Below are 25,896 nucleotides of genomic sequence, written 5' to 3'. Positions count from 1 at the left end.
AAACACACAGTTTGGGCGTTTTAACACATATAAACTATAATATAAGACTGAATAAACATAATAAATCCATATTATTGGGTTGTTGTTGTCTTTTTAATGCCTTTAAGTGAAAAAATAAATAAATGGTTGAAAAATGAGCCAAAAATCATATTTTGGAACCTTCGGGTTAGGCTATATTTGTAGGTGCTCCCAAATAGAGACAAAAGAAGGTAAATAATAAGCTTGAATTGACCAGGGAACACACCAAAGCTTTGGTGATATACAGGTGAGCCCAGGGACCTAAATAATGTGTATATCTAACACGTTACTTAACAGTGTGTGTTCAGACTGAAGCAGTGAAGACATTGCAAGCGGCGTAAATAAACACATGGACTGGAGCCTGTGCATCTTTTGCCATAAGGACACAACAGAAAAGCTGATAAATCCCCCCGAAGAAAGCTACAGCACAGCAGAGAGACATTTAAAAGGTTTTAAAGCAGTTGGAGCGTTTCAGTCATCACTGAAAATAGACAAATTCAATTATGGGTCAGGGATTGCGTCTTCGTTAGCCAAACATGGAGCTAGGTGGCACAAGAACTGCCGTGCTAACTACAACCAAAGAATGTTGGACAGAGCTGAAAAGAGACGGCATGCATGATGAATCTGAAAAAGATGAAGGCGAGACAGGAAAGAGATCACGCAGAGAGAGTGGGCAAGTTTCTCCACAAGAAAGAGACCTGTATGTTTAACTGTGGCAAAACTGGAAATCTTTCTTGAGGTTCTACATACCAGCTTGAGTCACATATTCGGGAAGCTGCTTTGAAGATTGACCCTCAAGTTGACAACAAGTCACGTCTCACGATGTTGGGACTGGCTCACATGGCCAGACGAGGGTTTTGCACTTCACGGGTAAGCCATGATAAGATAATTCGGACAGATTGAGCCGGTTGAAACTAGCTGAAAGGCTGCTGCAAAGGTCAAAGCCACTGTCAGACCCAATTCACCTTAACAGAGTAGCCCTTTTCAGAAATCAGAACAAGTCTACTCAGATGACCAAGAATCTGAAGCTGAAGACAGCCAAGACCAACTGTGGTTTGTTTGCAAGATTGTATGTTGGATGTCAGGCTAGAGGAGAAGACCTTGATGAATTCTTTCAGCACGAAAACCAGTCATTCCCTCCATCAATCTCAGATTCTGGAGAATTGCGCCACGGCAACAAAAGCGATCTCCTGCACTGTTTTGAGAAAACTCATGACCCAGTACTCACCGAACCACAAGTATCAGCTGTTCTCATTGATGGTGCTGCGCTCGTGCACATTCTGAAGCCACGCCAAGCACAAACATTCCAAGAGTACAGTGATTCTGTCTTTTTAGTATATGTCCTGATGTGCCTGTCTAACGCTGATCGAGTTGACATTGTTTGGGACTGTTACCGTGACAACAGTCTGAAGTCATCAGTGAGGAAGAAACGAGGCTCTGGCATGAGGAGAAGAGTGAAAGGAGACGTTGCTCTGCCACGCAACTGGCCAGAATTCCTACGAAACAGTCAAAACAAAGAAGAGCTCTTTCATCCTGTCTGAAAATCTGAAGCTCGTCAAGGAAGACGGGAAAGTGGTCATTGCAACACAAGGTGTGGACTTTGTTAGTTCTAGTGACATTAGTGAGGACCAAAGAGCCAGGCTGTCCCCTTGTTCACACGTAGAGGCTGACACCAGACTGGTTGTACACTGTTCTGACCTGGCCAGAATGAATCACACTGACGTCATGATCAGGAATTTAGACACTGATGTAGTGGTGCTTGCAACAGCTCACTACCATTCCCTCCAGCTGGAAAACCTGTGGGTTGCATTTGTGCTGGATCCCACTATCGTCTTCTGCCTATTCACGACTACGCCCAGAGAAATCAGCAGCACCTCTGATGTTTCATTCTCTGACTGGCTGCGACACTGTGTCATCTTTCTTTGGTGTCAGTAAGAAGAGATGCTGGAAAGTGTGGATGTCTGATCTAGAATTCACAGCTGTTCCTTTGGGTGCTTGCATCACCGGACAAGTTCAGCCAGATTGAGCGCTTTGTCTCGTTGATGTTCGACAAGACCAGTGTTTCCGACAAGGTGAACCATGCCAGAAAACACCTGTTCACGAAGAAAGGGCGCATGCTGGAAAACACCCCACCCACTCAAGCTGCTCTTCTTGAACACACGCAAAGATCATCTGGAAGGAAGCTCTCATTCCGCAGCCAGAGATTCCAGATTCTGCAAGCTGGGGCTGGGAAGAAGTTGATGGAACTTATTCGCCTGTTTGGACATCACTTCCAGATGCATCTAAGATCTGCTCTGAACTAGTAAAATGCAGCTGCAAGAAAGGTTGTAGAGGTCCGTATAGCTGTGCCACAGCGGGTGTCCCCTGCACTGCTCTTTGCTTCTGTGATGGCAAATGCCAGCGTGACTGAAAGACTGAATTCATGAACCGGTTATGTGAGTAAATCGCTATGGATATAGAAGAAACTATGTTTACAGGTTTCTTTTTCAAACTCTGGCATTATGCATGAAATGCATTTCTTTGTTAACAAATAGTAGAAATACAGCTTCGCGTACAGTATTAATTTTGTAAATAGGAGGGCCTCTACAACCTTGTTGAGAATTTATCTGTAGACAATTGACCGGACAGTATGTTTTACATCAGTATGTAGTGTCGTAGTGTCATCTGTCTTTGCTTTAAAATAAAGCAGAATCATGAACCCATTCCAAAAAGATAGCAACTAGCAAGAATATATTTGTCATTTGCATAATTTTAATAGTCAATGTGCAAGCTTGCGATTGTTACTAGACGGTACCGTTCTTGAAAAGAAAACCGATTCATTTGTATATAATTATAAAACGTCAATAGCCAGTGCAGGGGCGGATCACATCATGGGGGTTTCCAAATTTCTTAAAGGGACAATTCGACGACGCGAAGCGTTTAGTTGTGGGCGCGAAAATGGAGCAATCTTGTGCAATCTGAGCCAAGAAACTTCCCCTAATACACCTTCAAAAAGTAAATTTAAGAAGAGAAATTAGATTACCAATAAAAGGAAAATTGACCGATCTGGTGCAACCTGAGCCAGCAAATTACCCAACTACCTTCCGAAACCGTCATTTAGAAGACAAAGGCCAGCTCCTAGGGGGGCCCGGGGGCATGCCCCCCCGGAAAATGTTGATAAAAATCAAGGAAAATGGAGGAATCTGGTGCAATTTGAGCCTTCAGTTTCTCTTTATTTTTAAATGTATTTTTTTTAATACTTTTTTTTACTTTTTTTTATGCTGCGGGGGGGGGGGGGGGGGTCCGGAAACCCAGGAAACCCCCCCTGGATCCGCCCCTGCAGTGTGTTTATTGTCCTGATGTTGGAAACATGGTACAGGCAAACATAAATGTCAATTCAAAGGTAAACTAAACTCTTAGTTACAAAGAACTGGTGTTTTGAATGTTCACCTTCTGCAAAAGTGCGTTTTGAGGGTATGCTAACTAAACAGGTCATATTTTCGTTCATAGACCATTTAGAAGTTGCCCCTCCCTGGCATTTGGATCCTGAGAGATGTCTTTTTAACTGTATAAAGTATCATGTTGGTATACCAATCCGAACAATTCAGCCCCTATTCTGCAGCTAGTCCTAGCACTAAAAGTGAAACAAGTCGCGTAAGGCGAAAATACAACATTTAGTCAAGCTCAGTCGAACTCACAGAATGAAACTGAACGCATTGGATTTTTTCCGCAAGACCGTACACTCGTAGCATCGTCTGTCCACCGCTCGTGGCAAAGGCAGTGAAATTTGGTCGCTTTTTGAGCATGCATTTTGTGTAAAATTAGACTGATGCAACACAAAATCTGAGATTTACTGATCGGTTTTTGCATCTGTAGATGCTTACCTATATCATTTATCTGACCTTAAAAAGAGCCTGTTATTAACAATACAGAAAAGCGCGGGAGCGGTTGCGCTGAGGAGGATAGCCCGCTTTTCTATATCTCTATTCTTTTTAACTCTCTGAACGTGTTTTTAATCCAAACATATCATATCTATATGTTTTTGGAATCAGGAACGGACAAGAAATAAGATGAAATTGTTTTTAAATCGATTTCGGAAATTTAATTTCAATCATAATTTTTATATTTGTAATTTTCAGAGTTTGTTTTTAATCCAAATATAACATAATTATGTTTTTGGAATCAGAAAATAATGAAGAATACCCGGTACTATAAACGTAATTTTGGATCGTTTTATAAAAAAATAATTTTAATTACAATTTTGAGATTTTTAATGACCAAAGTCATTAATTAAATTTTAAGCCTCCAAGCTGAAATGCAATACCAAAGTCCGGCCTTCGTCGAAGATTGCTTTGCCAAAATTTCAATCAATTTTATTGAAAAATGAGGGTGTGACAGTGCCGCCTCAACTTTTACAAAATGCCGGATATGACGTCATCAAAGACATGTATGGAAAAATGAAAAAAACGTCTGGGGATACCATACCCAGGAACTTTCATGAAACATTTCATAAAGATCGGTCCAGTAGTTTACTCTGAATCGCTCTACACACACACACACCCACACACACATACACCTTTTTAGGGTCGTCTCGATTCCCCCCTCTATGTTAAAACAAATGTAAACAAGTCGCGTAAGGCGAAAATACAACATTTAGTCAAGTAGCTGTCGAACTCACAGAATGAAACTGAACGCAATGCCATTTTTCAGCAAGACCGTATACTCGTAGCATCGTCAGTCCACCGCTCATGGCAAAGGCAGTGAAATTGACAAGAAGAGCGGGGTAGTAGTTGCGCTAAGAAGGATAGCACGCTTTTCTGTACCTCTCTTTGTTTTAACTTTCTGAGCGTGTTTTTAATCCAAACATATCATATCTATATGTTTTTGGAATCAGGAACCGACAAGGAATAAGATGAAAGTGTTTTTAAATTGATTTCGACAATTTAATTTTGATAATAATTTTTATATATTTAATTTTCAGAGCTTGTTTTTAATCCAAATATAACATATTTATATGTTTTTGGAATCAGAAAATAATAGAGAATAAGATGAACGTAAATTTAGATCGTTTTATAAATTTTTTTTTATTTTTTTTTTTACAATTTTCCGATATTTAATGACCAAAGTCATTAATTAATTTTTAAGCCACCAAGCTGAAATGCAATACCGAAGTCCGGGCTTTGTCGAAAATTACTTGACCAAAATTTCAACCAATTTGGTTGAAAAATGAGGGCGTGACAGTGCCGCCTCAACTTTCACGAAAAGCCGGATATGACGTCATCAAAGACATTTATCCAAAAAATGAAAAAAACGTTCGGGGATATCAATCCCAGGAACTCTCATGTAAAATTTCATAAAGATCGGTCCAGTAGTTTGGTCTGAATCGCTCTACACACACACACAGACAGACAGACAGACACACACACACACATACACCACGACCCTCGTCTCGATTCCCCCCTCTACGTTAAAATATTTAGTCAAAACTTGACTAAATATAAAAAGAGAAAAAGCCTAACGGTTTTGAGATTTCTGTTTCTGCAACTGTTTTGACATGTGCAAGTTATCCAGAGAGGGTGAATACAGCGAATAAAACTTTTTTGAGCGCTCTAGCGCCGTTAGTTTGTCAGAACAGGAGGTGGTTCATATTAGGAGTCGGTCCATATTAGGAGCCCTTCCCCTACCAATGATATTACTCATGAACGGCCTATACTTTCTAAAGAAATATTCAACATAAAAAGTATCCTTCTACACAACCCACGCCATCCAAATAGAAATAAACAAAGTAAAATACCTTCTTTAATTCAAAAGTGGGTCGTCCACAACCCACCACATATAGACTGTGTAGTTCAAATGACGTCACTATTTATTTGTTTATTTACGGAATAATTCTTCAAAAATCGGTCGTTATGAAGGATCTATGGTGTTTGAGATTTACATGAAGTCTCGATCAAAAATCCATGTCCCACCCCATATTACCAAGGGTGGGCTTCTTGACCCCGTTAAGGTCAACACTTGTTTTTGTCCGGAGTTCTAATCCGACGCATGCTGTCAGTGATAGAAGGGAAGTAACTCGGAGTTCTGGGTGCGAGAATTCCCGCAAACGTATAAGTCTGTCAGTGGGTTTCGTCCCCTGGCTCGGTTTGTAAAAGCGTTAAAAGCTAATATCTTCCGTTTGACTACCGTTAGGAATGTAATTTTGTGCATACACCCGTCTAACCCTATTCCTAACAATTTCACGAAATTTGAGCTTATTGACCCAGAGATACAAGTCTTACCCGACAAACACCGACCGACCGCCCGCCCGCCCGTCCGCCTCAAACAAACAAACAAACAAACAAACAGACAGAGCAAATCCAGTAAGCCCCATTATACTAATGGCGGCCTAAAAATCAGCATAGGTCAAATTCAGCGACTTTGCTCACAACAACAACAAAATTACCCTAATGATATTCCTAGCCCTTGCAAACTTTAAAGCATAGCATGAGCGGTTATCTCGTGAGAGCTGCAAGGGCTGAAGATCGTAGTTCTAGCTACTTTTGAAACAACAAAAACCCTGTCTCGCGGATATCTCGCGGGAGCTGATCAGATGCAGAAAAGGTCTATTCCATACCAGTATTTTCTTTTTAATAGCTATCTTGCGTAACTGCAATAATAATTATGCGTTACCAAATAAGGCAGGTGTCAACCATGTCAACGCTAAAATCTGGTGGTTTTGGTGTCGAGTGCTGCAGCGTGTTCTTTAACGTGGGCGCTCCAGGAATGTTTTACTGTCGCACAAAAGAAACGGCTTGTGCACGACGTGCGCTGATAAGCGCTTTTGCAGCACCTCCGGAGCTTGTGATCATGGAAACAAAAATTGCTGCCGTAGTGTTTGTAATTCATTTTGAAGACGAAACTTTCTTTTATACGACGGTTCTGGTGCACACATTGCACTTATATAACAGATGGTGAAAAAGTATTTTAACTCTGTAGATCAATTTAAAGTCAACTTTGTCTAAAAATGTTTTTTTTATAACGATCATCTTTTACAACGTTGTCATCACAATTTTTTTCACAGCTAATGATGCCTGTTTTGCTTACAAAACTCGATCGCAGCCCTCATTGGTTGACATTTTGTCCGCCATCTTGGAAACGCTTAAAAAAAGTTAATCGTTTTCCAATTAAGCGAAGCGATCACCGGCGTCGCTCAAATTAAAAAACGTAGAGCTCAACGGTAACATTAACAAAATTGTTGTAATTTTAGCATCGACCGAGTCTGTCACTTTCCAAATTGCATGCCTAGATATGAAAGATGAATCCTATTACTCACCAATTACTCAGGTGAGTCAAAAACAATACAACAAATTAAACAAACATTTCCGGAAAAGAGCGTTGAAAAACACTTTCTTTTTACTCAAACTAATAAATATTCGCATAAAGTGACCAATCAGACAAAAATCCACATATCTATTCTTTATAAAAATTAAATTTCTTTTCAATCTGATATCTTCGCTTTAATATTTCTAAAAAGACATTTAAAAGCTCCAGTTTGTGGAGCGCCTGTCGTCATACCTGCAGAAGTGGGTGGAGTTATCAGGTGAAGAGCAGTCATACGAGAGTCTGCGGGACTTGATCGTGAAGGAGCAATTCCTTAATGCCTGCCCGAAGGACCTGGCGACCCGCTTGGAAGAGCAAAACCTGCGGGGTTTGAAGGACATTACTGATGCTGCTGAGCGTTATTTCATTGCTCATGGAAGGACCCTGGGGATGTCAAAGTCAACGAAACCTTTCCAGAAGAGCGGAAACCAGGGAAACCAACCTGTCAAGGGACAAACGGAGTCCGCACCATCATCCAATGAAGGGCAGAACATAACGTGTTTCCATTGCAAGGCAAAGGGCCACCGAGTCGCCAACTGTCCCCAAAAGAAAAATAACGGACATGACAATGACAAAGCGCAAGAACATCGACGGAGATATTACGACAACAAGAGGCAAACGAGTGGCTCGAACCAACAAGTATGTGCGAGCAGCGTCATACTTCCAAGGGCTGCCGAGCAAGTGGCTACACCATCGGACGTGGAAGGATGTATATCTGATAGCCAGCTTCTACTCGCCAATGGCAAGTCAATCTCTGTCGTCGCCGCGTAGCTGTGTCGGTGTCGAACATGCCCGTGTCGAAGGGATTTGTTGAGAAGCAGGAAGTGACTGTTCTCAGAGATCCGGGCTGCAATGGGGTCATCGTCAAAGAGGATCTGGTACCAACAAAGAAGTTCACTGGTGACTTCAAGTGGACGCTCATGGCTGACAGCAAATGCGTGAAGGCACCAGTGGCAAAGATCCAGATCGATACTCCATACTTCACCGGAGAAGTTGAGGCCATCTGCCTGAAGAAGCCCTTGTACGATCTATTAATTGGGAACATTGGGGTTGCGAGACGTCCTGATGACCCTGATTTCGAATGGAGAATGGGCTCAGCTCAGCCTGCTGCTGAGGAGAAACACCCACTGCCATTCGCGAATGAAGATATCAGCGAACTGTTACGAGATGACAGAGCCACTGTGCATCGCCGCGACCAGCCGCAGGTTGTAAGCGCTGTGACGACCAGAGCCCAGGCGAAGAAGAACAAAACGACTACGCCGCTTAGGGTCACCAACAGTTCTGCAACTGCTGTCGTGGACAGGGATCGGCTGATTCAGCTACAGGAAGCTGATTCGACCTTAACAAAGTACAGGAGTCGTCCTGTCAAGGAGATGACTAAGGGCGAAGGCACTGTGCACTTTGAGGTGAAGGCCAAGATCCTGTACAGAGTGTTCCAGCACGCGAGAATCAACGGTGGGAAGCCATTACGTCAAGTTATGGTGCCTCAACCACTTAGGCGCCAGGTGATGGAGGTGGCCCACGACTCTATTATGGGAGGTCACCTGGGTGTCAAGAAGACATCGGACAGAATCCAGGCTGCGTTTTACTGGCCAGGACTGCATGCCGATGTGACTCGATTCTGCCGATCGTGCGATATTTTCCAGAAAACCATACCTCGAGGAAGGGTCCCGAAAGTGCCGTAGCAGAAGATGCCTTTGATCGACCGACCTTTCAAGAGGGTGGCCATTGACCTCATCGGCGAGATCAAACCGCCAAGTGAAGAGGATCATCGTTGGGTACTGACCCTGGTAGACTATGCAACCAGGTACCCAGAAGCCGTGCCTCTGAAGAAAATTGACACCGAGACTGTTGCCGAGGCACTTGTGGACATTTTCAGCAGAATTGGGGTTCCTGAAGAGATCCTCACAGACCTGGGGACACAGTTTGTCTCTGAATGCATGGAAGAGGTCAACAGGCTGCTGAGCATTCGTCACTTGACTACGACAGCCTATCACCCGATGTGCAATGGGCTGGTCGAAAAATTCTATGCGACGCTGAAGTCCACGCTTAAGAAACTATGCAGTGAGCAGCCAAGGCAGTGGCATCGCTACATCAATGCCTTGCTATTTGCATACAGGGAGGTGCCACAAGAGTCCACTGGATTCTCCCCGTTCGAGCTGATGTACGGGCGGACCGTGAGAGGCCCGATGCCAATACTAAAGGAATTGTGGACGAAAGATGTGGACACACCTGAAGTGAAGAACAGTTACCAGTACGTGTTTGAGTTGCGAGAGAGACTGGAGGAGACTCTCGAGATTGCTAGAGAAAACTTGAGAAAGTCTCAGGATAGCGGAAAGCACAACTACGATTGCAAAACCGTAAACAGGAAGTTTACACCAGGTAACAAAGTGCTGATACTGCTTCCCACTGATCACAACAAACTACTGATGCAGTGGAAAGGCCCATACGAAGTTGAGGCCGTGGTAGGGATCAACGACTACAAGGTGAATGTCGGCAAGAAGTCCAAGATCTACCACGCTAACCTCCTGAAACTGTATGTGGAGAGACCTCCGGAAGCAGTACAGGTCGCAGCAATTGTGGAAGAACCAGCCGAACTAGACGAGTTCGACGGTGAGGAACTACTGGAGTTGGGAGACCTCCACAAGAAAGAGGGAGTGGATGACGTCAAGCTAGGACCTGACCTGACAGAAGATCAGCAGAAGGAGCTGCATGATTTTATGGGCGACTTAGCTTCACCCATAGGTTCTGTGATGTTCCAGGCTCTACGTCCTTGGTCGAACATGAAGTCCACCTCACATCTGACGTTCCTGTTCGCTCAAAACCATACCCTATTCCGTTTCAGGCTCGGGAATCCTTGAAGAAGGACATCGACAACTTGTTGAAGATGGGGGTCATCCGTGAATCATCATCCCCTTACTCATCTCCCGTTGTTGTTGTCAAGAAGAAAGACGGCACAAACAGGGTATGCATTGACTTCAGGAAAGTCAATAAGATCACCGTGTTTGACCCTGAACCAATGCCGACAGCAACTGATCTATTCCGACAGTTAACCGGCAGTAAGATCTTCTCAAAGATCGATCTCAGCAAGGGATATTGGCAAATTCCTGTGCGCGAAGAGGACATACCAAAGACCGCCTTTGCAACTCCAGACGGAACGTATGAGTGCCTGCGGATGCCTTTTGGCATGGTGAACAGTGGTGCTACCCTGAAGAGGGGAATGCGAAAAATGCTCAAAGGAATGAAGAATGTTGTGTACTACTGGGATGATCTGCTAGTCCACACGGAGACCTTTGCGGAGCATCTGGAGACTTTCAGGGAACTGTTTTCCCGCCTGACAAAAGCTAATCTGACCGTGAGACCCAGCAAGTGCATTTTTGGGACCGACAACGTTGACTTCATAGGTCATTCACTGAAGGAAGGCCAAAAGGGGCTTTTGTTGGAAAACGTCACCAAGATCCTCAATGCGCCACGTCCTGAAACCAAGAAGCAGGTGCGATCCTTCCTTGGATTGGCTGGGTACTACAGAGAGTTCATTCCAAACTTCGCCGCCATAACGGCGCCTTTGTCGGACATGACCCAAAAAGGATGCCCCAACCGAATACTCTGGGGACCAGCTCAGGAGAAGGCATACCAGACCGTCCGCGACCTGGGGTGCGTTGCATAGGCAGAGCGCCACAGAACGTTTGCGAACGTTTTCTAGGCAACGCATTGTTTTGTTGTGGCGCTCGCGAGCGTTAGCAAGCGCTCGGTACGAGTACCATTGTCTGGGGTCACTGAAGCGTAACAATGGCGACCGCTCGCCGAAAATGGTCTAGGCAACGGGTGTTTGCGGGGAGCATTCTGTAACGTACATGAGAGGTGGCACGCCAGAAACTATTGCACTGTACCGAGCTTGCCGGTTGACTCTCTCTCTGTCTCTTTCTCTCTATCGCAGTCTCTCTCTCTGTCTCGCTTGCTCTCTCTCTCTCTCTCTCTTTCTCTCTCTCAGTCCCTCTGTGCCTGTCTCTCTGTCTACGTCTCTGTCTCTCTCTTTTTCATTCTTTCTTTCTTTCTCCCTTCCCCCTCCCAATGTCTTTCTCTTTCTTTCCATCTCTCTCTAAATCTGTCTGTCTCTCTTTGTGTCCGTATGAAAGTCTCTCTCTCTTATCTTTTTTGCTCTATTTCTATCTCTCTCCCTTTCGCTCTCTCTTCCCCTCCTCATCTTTTTCCTCTCTCTCTCTCTCTCTCTCTCTCTTTTTCTTTCTCTCTCTCTCACTATCTCACAAACAAACACACACACACACAAACAGACAAACACACACACACACACATTCACAGATACAGAAGCACACACACACACACACACACATAGGCAAACATAGACACGTATAAACACACACTCGCAGACACGCGCGCGCGCATACGCACGCATGCATACACACTCACGCACACACACGCGCACGTACACATTCAGACACATGTTGTACATACATAAAATACACACACAAGCACACACACACACATCAACATACACACACACACACACACACACACAGACAGAACATGAGTGCGTGTGAGCGCGCGTGACTGCAAGTGTGTGTGTGTGTGTATGTGTGTGTTTGTGTGTGTAAAGCACCTGTGTGTATGTGTTTGTGTGTGTGTCTGTTTCTGGGTTTATGTAAAGGCATGTTTGTGTGTGTGTGGGTGTGTGTGTGTGCGTTAGTATGTATGAGTGTGTGTTAAGGGTGGTTTGTGTGTGTGTGTGTGCGTGTGTCTGTGTGTATTTGTATGCGCGCGCACACGCGTTTGATTGTGTGAGTATGTATGTGTGTGTGTGTGCGGTGTGTGTGTGTTCGTGTTAGCTTGTTTGAGTGCGTGTGTTGTGTGTGTGCGTGTGTGTGTGCGTGCGTGCGTTAGTGTGTGTGAGTGCGTGTTAAGGGTGGTGTGTGTGAATGTATATGTTCGTGTGCGTGGATGTGTGTGTGTGGGGGGGTTGTGTGTGTGTGTGTGTTTGTTTCTGGGTGAATGTATGTGCATGTTTGTGTTATGGTGTGTGTGTATGTTTTGCTTTTTTCACGAGATCGAACTTATGATTGAAAAGGCTGACGACCACAAACATTCACACAGAGAAGAATGCGTGCAGAAAGTGACTCATGCGGGTTATTGTGATGTCTCTCTCTGTCTCTGTCTCTCTCTGTCGCTCTCTCTCTCTCTCTCTAAAACTTCACATGAGAGGTTTTGAGTATGATATCCCCAGACACGTTTTGTCATTTGTTTTATAAAGGTATTTTAATGACGTCATATCCGGCTTTTTGTGAAAGTTGAGACGGAACTGTCACGCTCTCATTTTCCAACCAATTTTGTTGAAATTTTGGTCAAGTAATTTTCGACAAAGGCCGGACTTTGGTATTGCATTTCAGCTTGGAGGCTTAAAAACTAATTAATGAGTTTGCTCATTAAAGTTGTCATTAAAATCGATTTTCGCAAACAGATTTAAAATTGATTGCATCGCATTCTTTATCAAATTCTGAATCTAAAAATATATATATACATATATATGTTTACTCTTAAAATGTGATCACAATTAACGAAAATTGATTAATTAGAACTACGATTAAAATTTAAGAAATCGATCCAAAAATGATATATTACGTTTAACATTTGGAAATAATTCAGAAAAATCTTGGTAATTCAAATATTTACCATCAAAATTAACTATAAATGTTTTACATATACAATTCCTTCTTCAAACCAACTTCTATTATCTCTTACTATGTTATCATTATATAAAAATTAAAAATACATCCACACTAAAATTCATCAATATCAACGGGTGAACATTTTACATATAACTTTTCATAATGCTTCAACACATCTTGCCAAACATAATGTTTCACCTTATTTTTCACCACATTCACATAATTGCTACCAAACAAATTCACAATATTTGATTCTGGATACATATCGATCACAAATCTCTTCAAACATGAATCGCCACAAATTACTTTTCGCTTCCAGGCAATCTTCAATGTTGACAAAAATATATACATATCTGTAGGAATCTGTCAGTGTGTCCAAAAAGTGTTACACAAACACCATTTTTTAGACTTGCTTTATCTTATTAATGTTGTTGTGGGTAAGGAAGGATATTTGTTTTTTTAGCAGAATAAAACTGTTTTTATTGGTATTGGCCGCCTGGGGGGGTCAGTATAGTGCCTCGAGCACTTAAGGGCAGGCACAGGTGTTAAAAGTGATTTTGTTTTGTTTCATAAGTATTGGGTCAAAAATTGTTGCACAATTAAAGAACTCAGTCCATCTCCTGAGAAAATGAAACAAATTTTTTTTGGGATCACCGGTTGACTTGGTAGCAATCCAAGATGGCCACCAAACTGCCACTTTTCAAAACCCTAAGGCTTTTACAAAACCGTAAGGAATTTTGCTTTGGTGCTTGTTATTTATACTTTAGCACAATACCCAACTTTTGTTAGAGGCTTTTTTTGAAATATACAGTCATTCAAAAGATATCAGTGATAAAAATGAGTGACCTTGAATTTTATGAAAAACCGCCCCCAAAAATGGTATAACTTCTCACGAATTTTTTTTCTCAACAAAACGCTCTAACAAAATCTGCGAAATAACACACTCGAGATGTATGCAAAGTTTCAACAAGTCAAGTTTATTAGAAAAAAAGCCTTAGGCTTTTGAAGTGACAAAAAAGTAGTTTTGAGAAAACGTGAAGAAAATGTACTTTTTGAACACAAACGTTTATGAAACATGTAACAAAACAACACTAACAAAACAACAGGTATTGCTTAGTTCCACAAGAAAAACGGAAACACATCCTAAAAACATTTGTATTGGCACAATTCAGAAGTAAACAAGTCGCGTAAGGCGAAAATACAACATTTAGTCAAGTAGCTGTCGAACTCACAGAATGAAACTGAACGCAATGCAATTTTTCAGCAAGACCGTATACTCGTAGCATCGTCACTCCACCGCTCATGCTCAAGGCAAAGGCAGTGAAATTGACAAGAAGAGCGGGGTAGTAGTTGCGCTGAGAAGGATAGCACGCTTTTCTGTATCTCTCTTCGTTTTAACTTTCTGAGCGTGTTTTTAATCCAAACATATCATATCTATATGTTTTTGGAATCAGGAACCGACAAGAAATAAGATGAAAGTGTTTTTAAATTGATTTCGAAAATTTAATTTTGATAATAATTTTTATATTTTTAATTTTCAGAGCTTGTTTTTAATCCAAATATAACATATTTATATGTTTTTGGAATCAGAAAATGATGGAGAATAAGATAAACGTAAATTTGGATCGTTTTATAATTTTTTATTTTTTTTTACAATTTTCAGATTTTTATTGACCAAAGTCATTAATTAATTTTTAAGCCACCACGCTGAAATGCAATACCGAAGTCCGGGCTTCGTCGAAGACTATTTGACCAAAATTTCAACCAATTTGGTTGAAAAATGAGCGCGTGACAGTGCCGCCTCAACTTTCACGAAAAGTCGGATATGACGTCATCAAAGACATTTATCGAAAAAACGAAAAAAATCTTCGGGGATATCAATCCAAGGAACTCTCATTTAAAATGTCATAAAGATCGGTCCAGTAGTTTGGTCTGAATCGCTCTACACGCACACACACACACACACACCACGACCCTCTTTTCGACTCCCCCTCTATGTTAAAACATTTAACTTGACTAAATGTAAAAATTAGATAGCATGACTAACCTACCTCCCTAAGAATATTTGCAATTGCCAATGAGCTTTGATCATATAGACCAGGGCCGGACCCAGGGGGGGGGTTCCAGGGGTTCCGGAACCCCACCCCTGGAAAAAGCCTGTACCTTGCTTTGACTTTTACTAGTTTTAGCACCAAAACAATGCTGCTCTTAACCCTCAAAACAAGGCCCAGAATGCACCAGACTGCACAGATTTTAACCGTTTTTCAAAAATTTTCCGGGGGAGCATGCCCCCGGACCCCCCTAGTTCGCGCGCCTGTGGCTTCGCCACTTCGCTGATTTGCCCCCCCAAAAAGGGAGGAACCCCCCCTTACAACTCATTTGGTCCGGCCCTGTAAACTAAGAATGTCACAGACCTATGGGTAACCAAGCACCACTAACACCTACACAAAACCACCACCCCCCCTCCCCCCCCCCCCCCCAAAAAAAAAAAAATTCAACAACATTCGATTTTCGACTGAATCATTCAGGTACGAATACTTTTTCCTTTCAAACATTGTTTTTGTCATGTTTCGTAAGAAATCACTCGATTTATAGCAGTTTCACTCTCAAAAGTGATGTACGTTACTATTTGGATGACGACCATGCACACTTACCCGTAGGGCTGGGCTCGTCCATCTCGCACGCAGGTGTGAAAGTCCTGTTGTCATTGATAAATCATATGCAAATGACCAAGGGAGACTAGTTAGGTCACGCTTGTCACAACATCTCGGCAAAACGAGAACGTTTTATTTTGGTTATAAGTAATTTTTCTTTACACAAAATCAACAAAGTTAGACTTAGTAGACTGTGTGAACCTCGAAATCGATCTTTGGCGGCCATCTTACATTTACCGCGGACTGTACGACCGTTTGACTGACCGATACCGAATTTACACAAGGATAATAACGTACATCTCGCATCACTTTTCCAAGCGAAATGAACGAAGTTGGCAGCTCCGTCGAGCTCATTTTTGGTCTCATTAAACACTGCATTCATTTCCTGTCTGGTTTGTATGAAGGATTTACCGGTCGCGCACGTGTTCGGAGTACAGTTCTTACAAAACTGAAAGCACCCAAAATCGCGTAACGCTTTTTTTCTCCAGAATGACTAGGTAAGGTTGGAATCACAAGTCTGTTATTCATTGCTTACGGCATAAATTTGCCACCATGTTATACCAAAACGTTCGTTCATTCATCCTCTTTCATCCAACACAAAAATGTTCTTTGCAAAAAAAGTTTATTAGAAGCAGGAGCCTGCCAAATAATTCAAGCGGGCTCTTTCCTTCTTTCGACGCCATGACAGATTCTTGCATATACTTATTGACCATATTCAACCCCCATTCTTCGACGGGATTACACACTACTGTCTTTTAAATGTTGGCTCTTTTTCCACGCCTCTATATCACGCAAAGGATGTATTTGGATAACTAGTCTATTCAAAAAACAACTTTCAACGCAAGGTTTTGGTCGCTGGCAGCAAAAAAAATGCACATTCTTTTTACACACATTGAGCCACATTTTCAAATGTCAGTCAGTTAATGCAGCAAACAGAGAAAGGTATATATTACCTGCTATTCAGACTTGGTCGTGTGACAGATGTTTTCTTCCACACGAGATTACGTTGATTGTCTAACGAAGCCGTCAGGCTGAGTTAGACATCACTGCTAATCGAGTGTGGAACTCTTGTCACACGACCAAGTCGGAATAGCATTTATGTCTCACAGCTTCAACAGATGAGAGAACAAACACGTTTTGCGTACTCAGGCTTGATAAACCTAAACACAGGAGCAGCCATTGTGGAGAGATCTACTTTTTGACGAGACTGAGTGACCGAATGACGTCTCGGTATATGTGAATGACGTCACAGTCATCGTCACAGTCTGTATCTTTTTTGAAGCATGCAATCTTCATGACGTCTTTCTGTGTCTGCATCTGCGAAATGTTTGTTCTTTCCGGGATCTTTGTCATATCTATGTTCATAACTCTGTCCTTCTAGAGACTAACAAGCCTCGTGAGCGAGCCACTTTCCAAGGGCAGCTAAATTCGCGTATGGAAACAGTTCTGTCGTCTGGGATGCCGTTTTCAGTATTCTCAGCGTTGAAGAATTTGTAAAGAGAGGAAACGATAACAGCAGGAGAAATAAAAGTCGTGTGTGCATTTTTTGGCTTTTGGAGGGACGATTTCGAGTTTGAATCCGTTCTTGCACATGCTCCAAAGCGTGTAACATACAATCTTGCACACGTTTGCTTTAGTAGTGGCAAAGAAGGAAAGCGTGTGACATAGTGATTTTGGGTGCTCTGTGTGCTTTTCTTCGGGGTTGAATGTCGCTTTTAACAACATGGGAGAACTAATTGAGAACAATCAACAACAACAAAATTCTGCAGATGCGAAACTGAGTACCGCAATTTGCAGGCAGTGACTAAAATTCAGGAGAACGGACAAGAACGAACATACAGACAAACAAACAGACAAACAAGCAACAAATCGTCAATTCGTTCTGGGTGTAATATGTGCAGTAACATGTTCGAAGAGTCACATTATTCTGGAGTAAATTTTCGTGCTTTCGCACAAGAGAAAGATACTCCACGAAATATTTACTCTGGAGTAAACATTCTTGTTACAATGTGTTCACTCAGAGTAAAATGATGTGGCGTAGCCTACACATTTTGTGACAGGGCTAAGTGCTAGTTTTTTAGGGGAGTTCTTGGCTCGTTCGACATGTTTTCTACAAGTGAAAATGTAAGGAAATGAATAACTTCGGAGTAAATATTTCGGAGTACTTTTCTCTTATCCCCCGAACACTAATCATACAGTTCTATTGCTCACTGGTTACTCCGATGTAAATATACTTCGCAGTCAATAACAACGACGCGGCTACAAGGAAGTTAGTTATCACTCCTCCTGCGTGTATGACTGAGCAAGTTCTAGCCCGTAACGCCTGTCGTCTTTCAAAACCAAGAACAAAAACCATCGCACCTGTCCTCCTTTTTCCCTCTGCTCCTGCCAAACACACTACCACACACCATTTTTCAGTGTGTGTTCCAAAATGGCATAAAACTATCTGATATTTGTCTAAGTCTGAATTGCAAGGTCAATGTTTGTCCCAACGAGATATATATATACATTATCGAAATGTCGTTCTCAGTCTAAATCGCGAGGTACTGACCCGTAAGTGAGGTTATACGCACGCCGTACCGACCTTACCTTTTCGTGAAGTCAAGGATTCATCACTGCCCGTGCACGATCATCTGAATCGCATGGAGACAGGAAAGCGTATTTACCTCAAATCCTCTCCATCTTCATTAATATCGTTGTTTTAGTACACGTAGCTGTCTTGCTGTATGTCGTGTTCGTCGGCGAATCCCCGATACTAGGCTTGTCTTGCCGGTGTAGCACGAGAAAATTGCTCCCACCGTCAGGTGCACGGTACTAACAATAATGATATCCCCGGACGTGTTTTTCCCCTCATTTTTTCGATAAACATTTATGATGACGTCATATCCTGATTTTAAAAGGTTGAGTCGGCACTGTCACGACCTTATTTTTTGAACAATTAAACAAACAAAAAACAGAATCGACTACAACTTGAAAATGAAATTTAAAAAACAATAACAGAAAAACAAACAAATAAACAAACAAACAAATTGTGTGGAGTAAATACGGAGTAATTTTTCGTATCTTGGGAAAGTCTTTGCTCGTACGATAGGTGTACTAGGAGTAAAACATTCTGTGCGTACTTTTTTTGGTAGTACACCGACTGAAACAAGATAGCTTCTCATGACTTGGATGATTCAGCATAACTTGATAAACCACCTCAAAAGGAGGGCAACGCGCCGCGCCCCACACCCGAAATAGATCGAGCTTACGGGGAAGACGGCTTTGTTGGGCCATTGGCCCACCGGCGTGTGGATACGCCCTGGTGCCCACGAACCAACCCCCAACTATGGGTTAAATAGCCGGGCAGGACAGGCTCGTCAACCCTGGAAGGCAGCTGTCCTAGGAGAAGATCACTCCAAAATTAAAACGAGGGCAGAGGAGGCTCACTATCCCTGCAAGGAAACTCCTCTAGGAGAAGGACCACTCCAAATTTAAACCCACGTAGTCCCCCGAAGACGGAAGACATCGGCCATTAGGCGGGGAGCAGACCGGATGTCTACGCTTACTACGACAAATGATTGTGTAGAAGAAGAAAGGAACCGTCGAACGCAGAAGAAGAAGTTGGGCCATTTTCTGTTGAGGTGTCATATAAACCGTTAAATATCTTCGGTGCAAAGATGTAGTCTTGGCTCGTACATATTATAGGAACATCTCGACTTTGACGTTCGCTTTGTCCAGGCCATATTTGCTTCATGGTTTAAATGTATACTTTCCGTCTGTGCTTATTTTGGCAAGGTGACTGGCACAATATTATGGAATAAGTCAAATGATAGTGTTGTAATGTTCAAAATCTTGTAGGCATTTGAACTACTAATACAGTTTATACTTATTTTTTTCGTTGGCTAGGCAATGCTTCAGAGATCCAGGGTGTAGAACTGGAGAGTTTTGTACTGCACACTTAAATTCTGAGTTCTGTGACATCATGAACATAGAAAAAGCGCTTTGTGGCTGGAAGGAACAACGGTTCAAAATTAAGGAGAACACGTGTGACATGTGGGTGTTTTTTGTTTTGTCGAACGCGTTGTTTCTACTTTGCCGTTTCCGCGCGGACAATGCCGCTATGTTGCCTCACGGAAACCAAACTGCTATCAGCATTTGTTCCGTAAAACTCGGTCTTGAGTCCACGAGAATGAGAACAAATGCGTGGTTCAAGATCTTGCAATCAAAGATTACCAAATTCAATGTACTAAGCTATCTCTTCGAGAACTGTGTGATTTGTAAATCCCTTTTCTTCCGCATTGGTAGATCCATGACATTTTGAAACTTTTTCGGGATCAAACCTGTCTTCACAACGAAATAACTAAGTTATTCCGGCGATTCCTTGTTTGGCCAAATTCGTGCGTTGATTTCCATGAAAGGGAACAAAATCCGGTGTCTGAAAAAGAACTTGAAATGTGATGTTAGTTTCCTTGGATTCAGTGTTCTCTGCTATTACGTCAAACATATTTTCATCAATCAATCAATCAATCAATCAATCAGAGGCTTATATCGCGCGTATTCCGCGGGTACAGTTCTAAGGGCAGGGATGGAGGGAGCGAGAGAAATAAAGGGAGGGAGGGAGATAGAGAGATGGAAGGAGGGGTGGAGAGAGGGAGAAAGAGAGGGAAGGTGAGAGCTAGGGGGGGAGCGAGAGAGAGCTATGGAGGGAGAGATAAATGGAGAGGAAGAGAGATATATATAGGAATGGACTGAGGGAGAGAGAGGGATGGGGGGGAGAAGGAGGGATTGAGTGAGAGAGAGGGTGGGGGGGAGAGAGAGGGAGGAAAGGAGGGAGTGAGCGGGACGGAGGGAGAGAGGGGAAGGGTGAGACTTAGTGGGATTAAGGGAGGGAGGGAAGGAGAATGAGAGGGAGAGAGGGAGGGAGAGAGGGAGGGACGGAAAGAAATAGTGGGATGGAGGGAGAGAGAGAGGAGTGAGGGAGTGAGAGAGGGGAAGGGAGGGAGATAGGGAGGGAGGAAGAGAGGGAGATAGGGAGGGAGGAAGAGAGAGGGAGGGAGAGTGAGAGAGTAGAGATGGGATGGAGGGAGGGAGGGAGGGAAGAAGAGAGGGGGGAGAGGAAGTGTGGGAGGGATGGAGGGAGGGAGACAGAGAAGAGAGGGGAGAGATGGAGGGAAAGAGATAGTGGGATGGAGGTAGAGAGATGGAGGGATAGAAAGAGATGGAGGGAGGAAAAGAGAGAGAGAGAGGGAGACAAGAATCGTCATGAGAATATCCAATCCCTGCGGACGTGGCGAAAACTTCCGCTGGGGGTCTTCCTTTCTCCTTGCGTAAGAGATTTTCTCGTCAATAAAAATTAATGTACATGTACATAATGAAAAAAAAAATTTAAAAAAAATCAAAAAAAAGAAAAAAAAGGGCAGCGGCAATAACGGGCCGCGGCAACAACGGGCCGCGGCAATAACGGGCCGCGGCAACAACGGGCTGCGGCAATAGCGGATTGACCCCTTATGCACAACAGTTGTATCGTCACCGACTTCTATGATTATTTTTTATTCTTTTAATCCGGAACACGAGAGACTGGCGATGCCAAAATCAGGACAGAAGCAAGTAATGTACATTTACTCATTAGTATTAATGTTTTTATCATTACTGTACTTTGCGTGATTTGTTAACAGGATGCAGAAAAGCTTTGTTATTGTTGTTGTTCTTGCATTTCTTCATGTTATTAATTGTGCCGTAGCCGTTATTTCAATACGTGAAATGGTCATGCAGTATTTGTTTGTATTTTTTTATATTTTTTTTTTAAAGATTTATTTGCTGCTTTGACTCTTGCTTTGCTGCTTTTGTTAAGTTTTGCTGTAACATCAATTCGTTGAACTAATTATTGACATCAGAAATCGATTATGAGTGCGTTGATGGAATTCTAATCTATGTACGCTATGTCAGTTGTGTCAACTCATTTCATTTTGCATTGACTGATTTGCTGAAGAGCGAAGGACATGCGATCAAGTGTGACAGATTTGTCAGCTGTTTTTTTTTAGAAATTCCGCTTACTAAAAATCAAAGATGTGTCCAGATTTCATACAAATATAACTTGCAGGTATGCATGTAATTTTAATGTACATAAACATGTGATAATTATGTACAGTCATTTCAATTTTCTGATGTAACATATTTTATTTTGGTAATGTTTTATGTTTGTTTATGTTGTTGTATTTTCCGTTAAAATATGGTCAGAATACAATTGTCACTTGAGGCTCTTGATATGGATACAATGCGTATTGTGACGAGCCATCCACAGGGTTGTAATTTTATAAACTTAACAAAAATATTATTGCGACAAATTTCGCACCCCAATTAAAGCATACATTCCTGTGTCATTTCACTCAAACTTTGTATGCTTTTTAAGGCCGTCCACTTGACTATCTGAATCACATTTCGGATCAAAGATTTCTTTAACATTGATCACATGACCGCGGCTCAAATAAGGGTACCCCCAAAATCGACAGAAAAAAAATGGAAGGGACCAATTAAAACTCGACCAAAAATCATAACAGGCAAAACTTGATAAATTTTACATATGAGAAGAAAGTTCACACAATTGGCTTGCAACTAGCTTGCATATTTTGTGTGCTATGCCATTCCTACTGATGCAGGTGCCGATCGCATGAGCGGTCAAAAACTGGGAGTTTTGCATCAATGTTGAGGGTTAACACGACAAAAGGCGCTGTATTTCAGCAATGTCTTGGATTGCTTTACACGACAGAAGGCGCTGTATTTCAGCAATGACTCGGTGGATTGATTTACACGACAAAAGACGCTGTATTTCAGCAATGACTCGGTGGATTGATTTACACGACAAAAGACGCTGTATTTCAGCAATGACTCGATGGATTGCTTTACACGACAAAAGGCGCTGTATTTCAGCAATGACTCGATGGATTGCTTTACACGACAAAAGGCGTATTTTAGCAATGACTCAGTGGATTGCTTTACACGACAAAAGGCGCTGTATTTCAGCAATGACGTCTCTGTCCATTCACTTCAGGCTGGTTTTTGATCCTTTAAACTTAAGCCGCCTTTCCAACAGAGGAACGGGTAGCGCTGACTTGCAGGTAGTCGTTACGCAACTTTTATGAAGGAACCGGGTGAAGCCTCCCGGTAGGATGTTCTTGTGTTGTTGTTTGAAGCGCTCAGCAAAGCCTCATTAAGAGGGTGTTAGAATGTCACTTTCCTTTTTCAGGTTACGTGTTCAGCCGTGTGTTTGTAAGATTGTGATTTGTTTACTTGCTTGACCAATGAGATGCGATGTCATTTTTTTTTTTTTTTTTTTTTTTTTTTTTTGACCTCAGTTGCATGCAAGGCTGCTTCAAGTTCAACCCATCTTTTTTGCCTCTTTCGTCTTTTTTTTTTCGTCTTTTTTTTTCTTTTTTTTTTCTTTTTGGGCGGTGAGCATATCCTTCTTCATTGGTCTTTTTTTTTTAATGAAATTTTAATTTTGTTTTCTTTTACATTACAGGTTACATTTCCATTAGATTACTTTTTAATTCAACAACAATTTAACTAATGTCTGCGTGTATGTGCGTGTGTGTGCGTGTGTGTGTGTGTGTGTGTGTGTGTGTGTGTGCGTGTGTGTGTGTGTGTGTTGTTGTTGTTGTTCCCATAATTCTGTTATATAATACATTTTCAGCGGGACAATACATAACAGGTTAATTAATCCAACGCTCGATAGACAAAGGCGAGAATTTACAAATTACCAATTACAGTACTAGTTTTCAGCACAGCATCATACAGCGCATATATAAATAACTTTACATTAACAGCACAATACTACTAGTTATCTATATTCTTATACACAGTTCAATTTTACTAGAAATTTCGAACTCGAGCTTGGTTCTGATGTCAGTTTTGTTTGCTAACTTCTGATTGGTGGCTTTGCCCACACCGTTTTCTATGTACATCATAGCGTGTGAGATTTTTGGGAGAACTGTACATAACAGAACTTGAGAGAAGACGACTGGAGAGGAAAGGAAAAGGAATTAAAGAGAAATATAAACTGACAGTTACATGTTGCATCAAGTGATTCGTCGGTCTGTGCCAGTGAACTCCTCAAAAGTCCAAAACGAGAGCAAGTGTAGTTCGTTCAGTGCAAGACACTAAAGAGGCACCCACTTGGTGTTCTCCTTACCTTTGGGATCTACTTCTATCTACACGGGGGATAACCGGTCAAAGGCCGAACAGAAGCCGAAGGCCGCTCATGACACGTGTGAAGGCAAGTTTTGTCTGTTTTCTAGGTATTGTTTGATTTATGTCGGGATTTAAGGTAAGCTACTGATTCAGCGATGACTAAATTTGTTTCTCGATGCATAAAAAGTCAGGGAGCGATTGATATTTGCCCGTAAATAGCCTTCAAAGCTGAAAATGTCCGCGATCAAATCAGCTCGTATTTGACATCGGTTTGGTATATATATATATATTTTCTAATCCTACCGCGAACTGGATAGCAGACGCGGCACGACTGTTGCACCACACTTTGAAGTAATCCCACACTTTGAAGTAAATTACTTCAAAGTGTGTGCCCCACACTTTGAAGTAAACCCATTTTTTACTTCAAAGTGTGGGGGGATCTTCCCACACTTTGAAGTAAACTCAGTTTTTACTTCAAATTGTGGGGGGATCTTCCCACACTTTGAAGTAACTTACTTCAAAGCGTGGGACTTATGCATCGCCTGTTTGAGCCTGATGATTTTGTCAAAAAAAATGGCAAAGTCTTTTGGATGAGTGAACAGAAAAAGTGAGCGAGCCAAGAAACATAATGATGTTTGTTATCAGGCTTTAAGCAATGTCCCATTGTTGAGTGTGACGAAAACTCGTGGTGACGATTTTAAAACATGTTGGGTCACGCATGGTCCAATCTTACATGGTCCAACCTTACATGGTCCAACCTTACATGGTCCGACCTTACATGGTCCAATCTTACATGGTCCAACCTTACATGGTCCAACCTTACATGGTCCAACCTTGCATGGTCCAACCTTGCATGGTCCAATCTTGCATGGTCCAACCTTGCATGGTCCAACCTTGCATGGTCCAATCTTACATGGTCCAATCTTACATGGTCCAACCTTACATGGTCCAACCTTACATGGTCCAACCTTACATGGTCCAATCTTACATGGTCCAACCTTACATGGTCCAATCTTACATGGTCCAATCTTACATGGTCCAACCTTACATGGTCCAATCTTACATGGTCCAATATTACATGGTCCAACCTTACATGGTCCAACCTTACATGGTCCAACCTTACATGATCCAATCTTACATGGTCCAATCTTACATGGTCCAATATTACATGATCCAATAATATATATATGGACCATGTAAGATTGGACCATGTAAGGTTGGACCATGTAAGGTTGCACCATGTAAGGTTGGACCATGTAAGGTTGAACCATGTAAGGTTGGACCATGTAAGATTGGACCATGCGTGACCCAACATGTTTTAAAATCGTCACCACGAGTTTTCGTCACACTCAACAATGGGACATTGCTTAAAGCCTGATAACAAACATCACTGTTTCTTGGCTCGCTCACTTTTTCTGTTCACTCATCCAAAAGACTTTGCCATTTTTTTTGACAAAATCATCAGGCTCAAACAGGCGATGCAAAAGTCCCACGCTTTGAAGTAAGTTACTTCAAAGTGTGGGAAGATCCCCCCACAATTTGAAGTAAAAACTGAGTTTACTTCAAAGTGTGGGAAGATCCCCCCACACTTATGAAGTAACAAGAAGAGCAAACGCTCGATCGAGTCACTTTCGCAGTTCTGAATATTATATGAGGCATCAGATGGACAGGAAGAAATTGCTATTCACAACACAATGAGTCACGTTCCCATAAAATTTGAGCCCGGTCACTTTTATAGTTTCCGAGAAAAGCCCAACGTTAAGTTGTGTGTTGCCGACCAGAAAAGGCTAGTTATCTCCCTTGTTTTTCTGATAACGTTCGTAAAAGGCTACAGATGTAAATACTTTGATGTAAAGAATAATCCTACAAAGTTTCAATCACATCCGATGAACTTTGTCAAAGATATAAAATGTCTAATTTTTCCTTTGACGCTGACCTGTGACCTTGAAAAAGGTCAAAGGTCAACGAAACCATCGTTAAAGTGTAGAGGTCATTGGAGGTCACGACTAAACAAAATATGAGCCCGATCGCTTTGA

The sequence above is a fragment of the Littorina saxatilis genome, linkage group LG17 (genome assembly GCF_037325665.1).
Source record: "Littorina saxatilis isolate snail1 linkage group LG17, US_GU_Lsax_2.0, whole genome shotgun sequence".
Lineage (NCBI taxonomy): Eukaryota > Metazoa > Mollusca > Gastropoda > Littorinimorpha > Littorinidae > Littorina > Littorina saxatilis.
Note: the sequence above shows the minus strand (reverse complement) of the source record.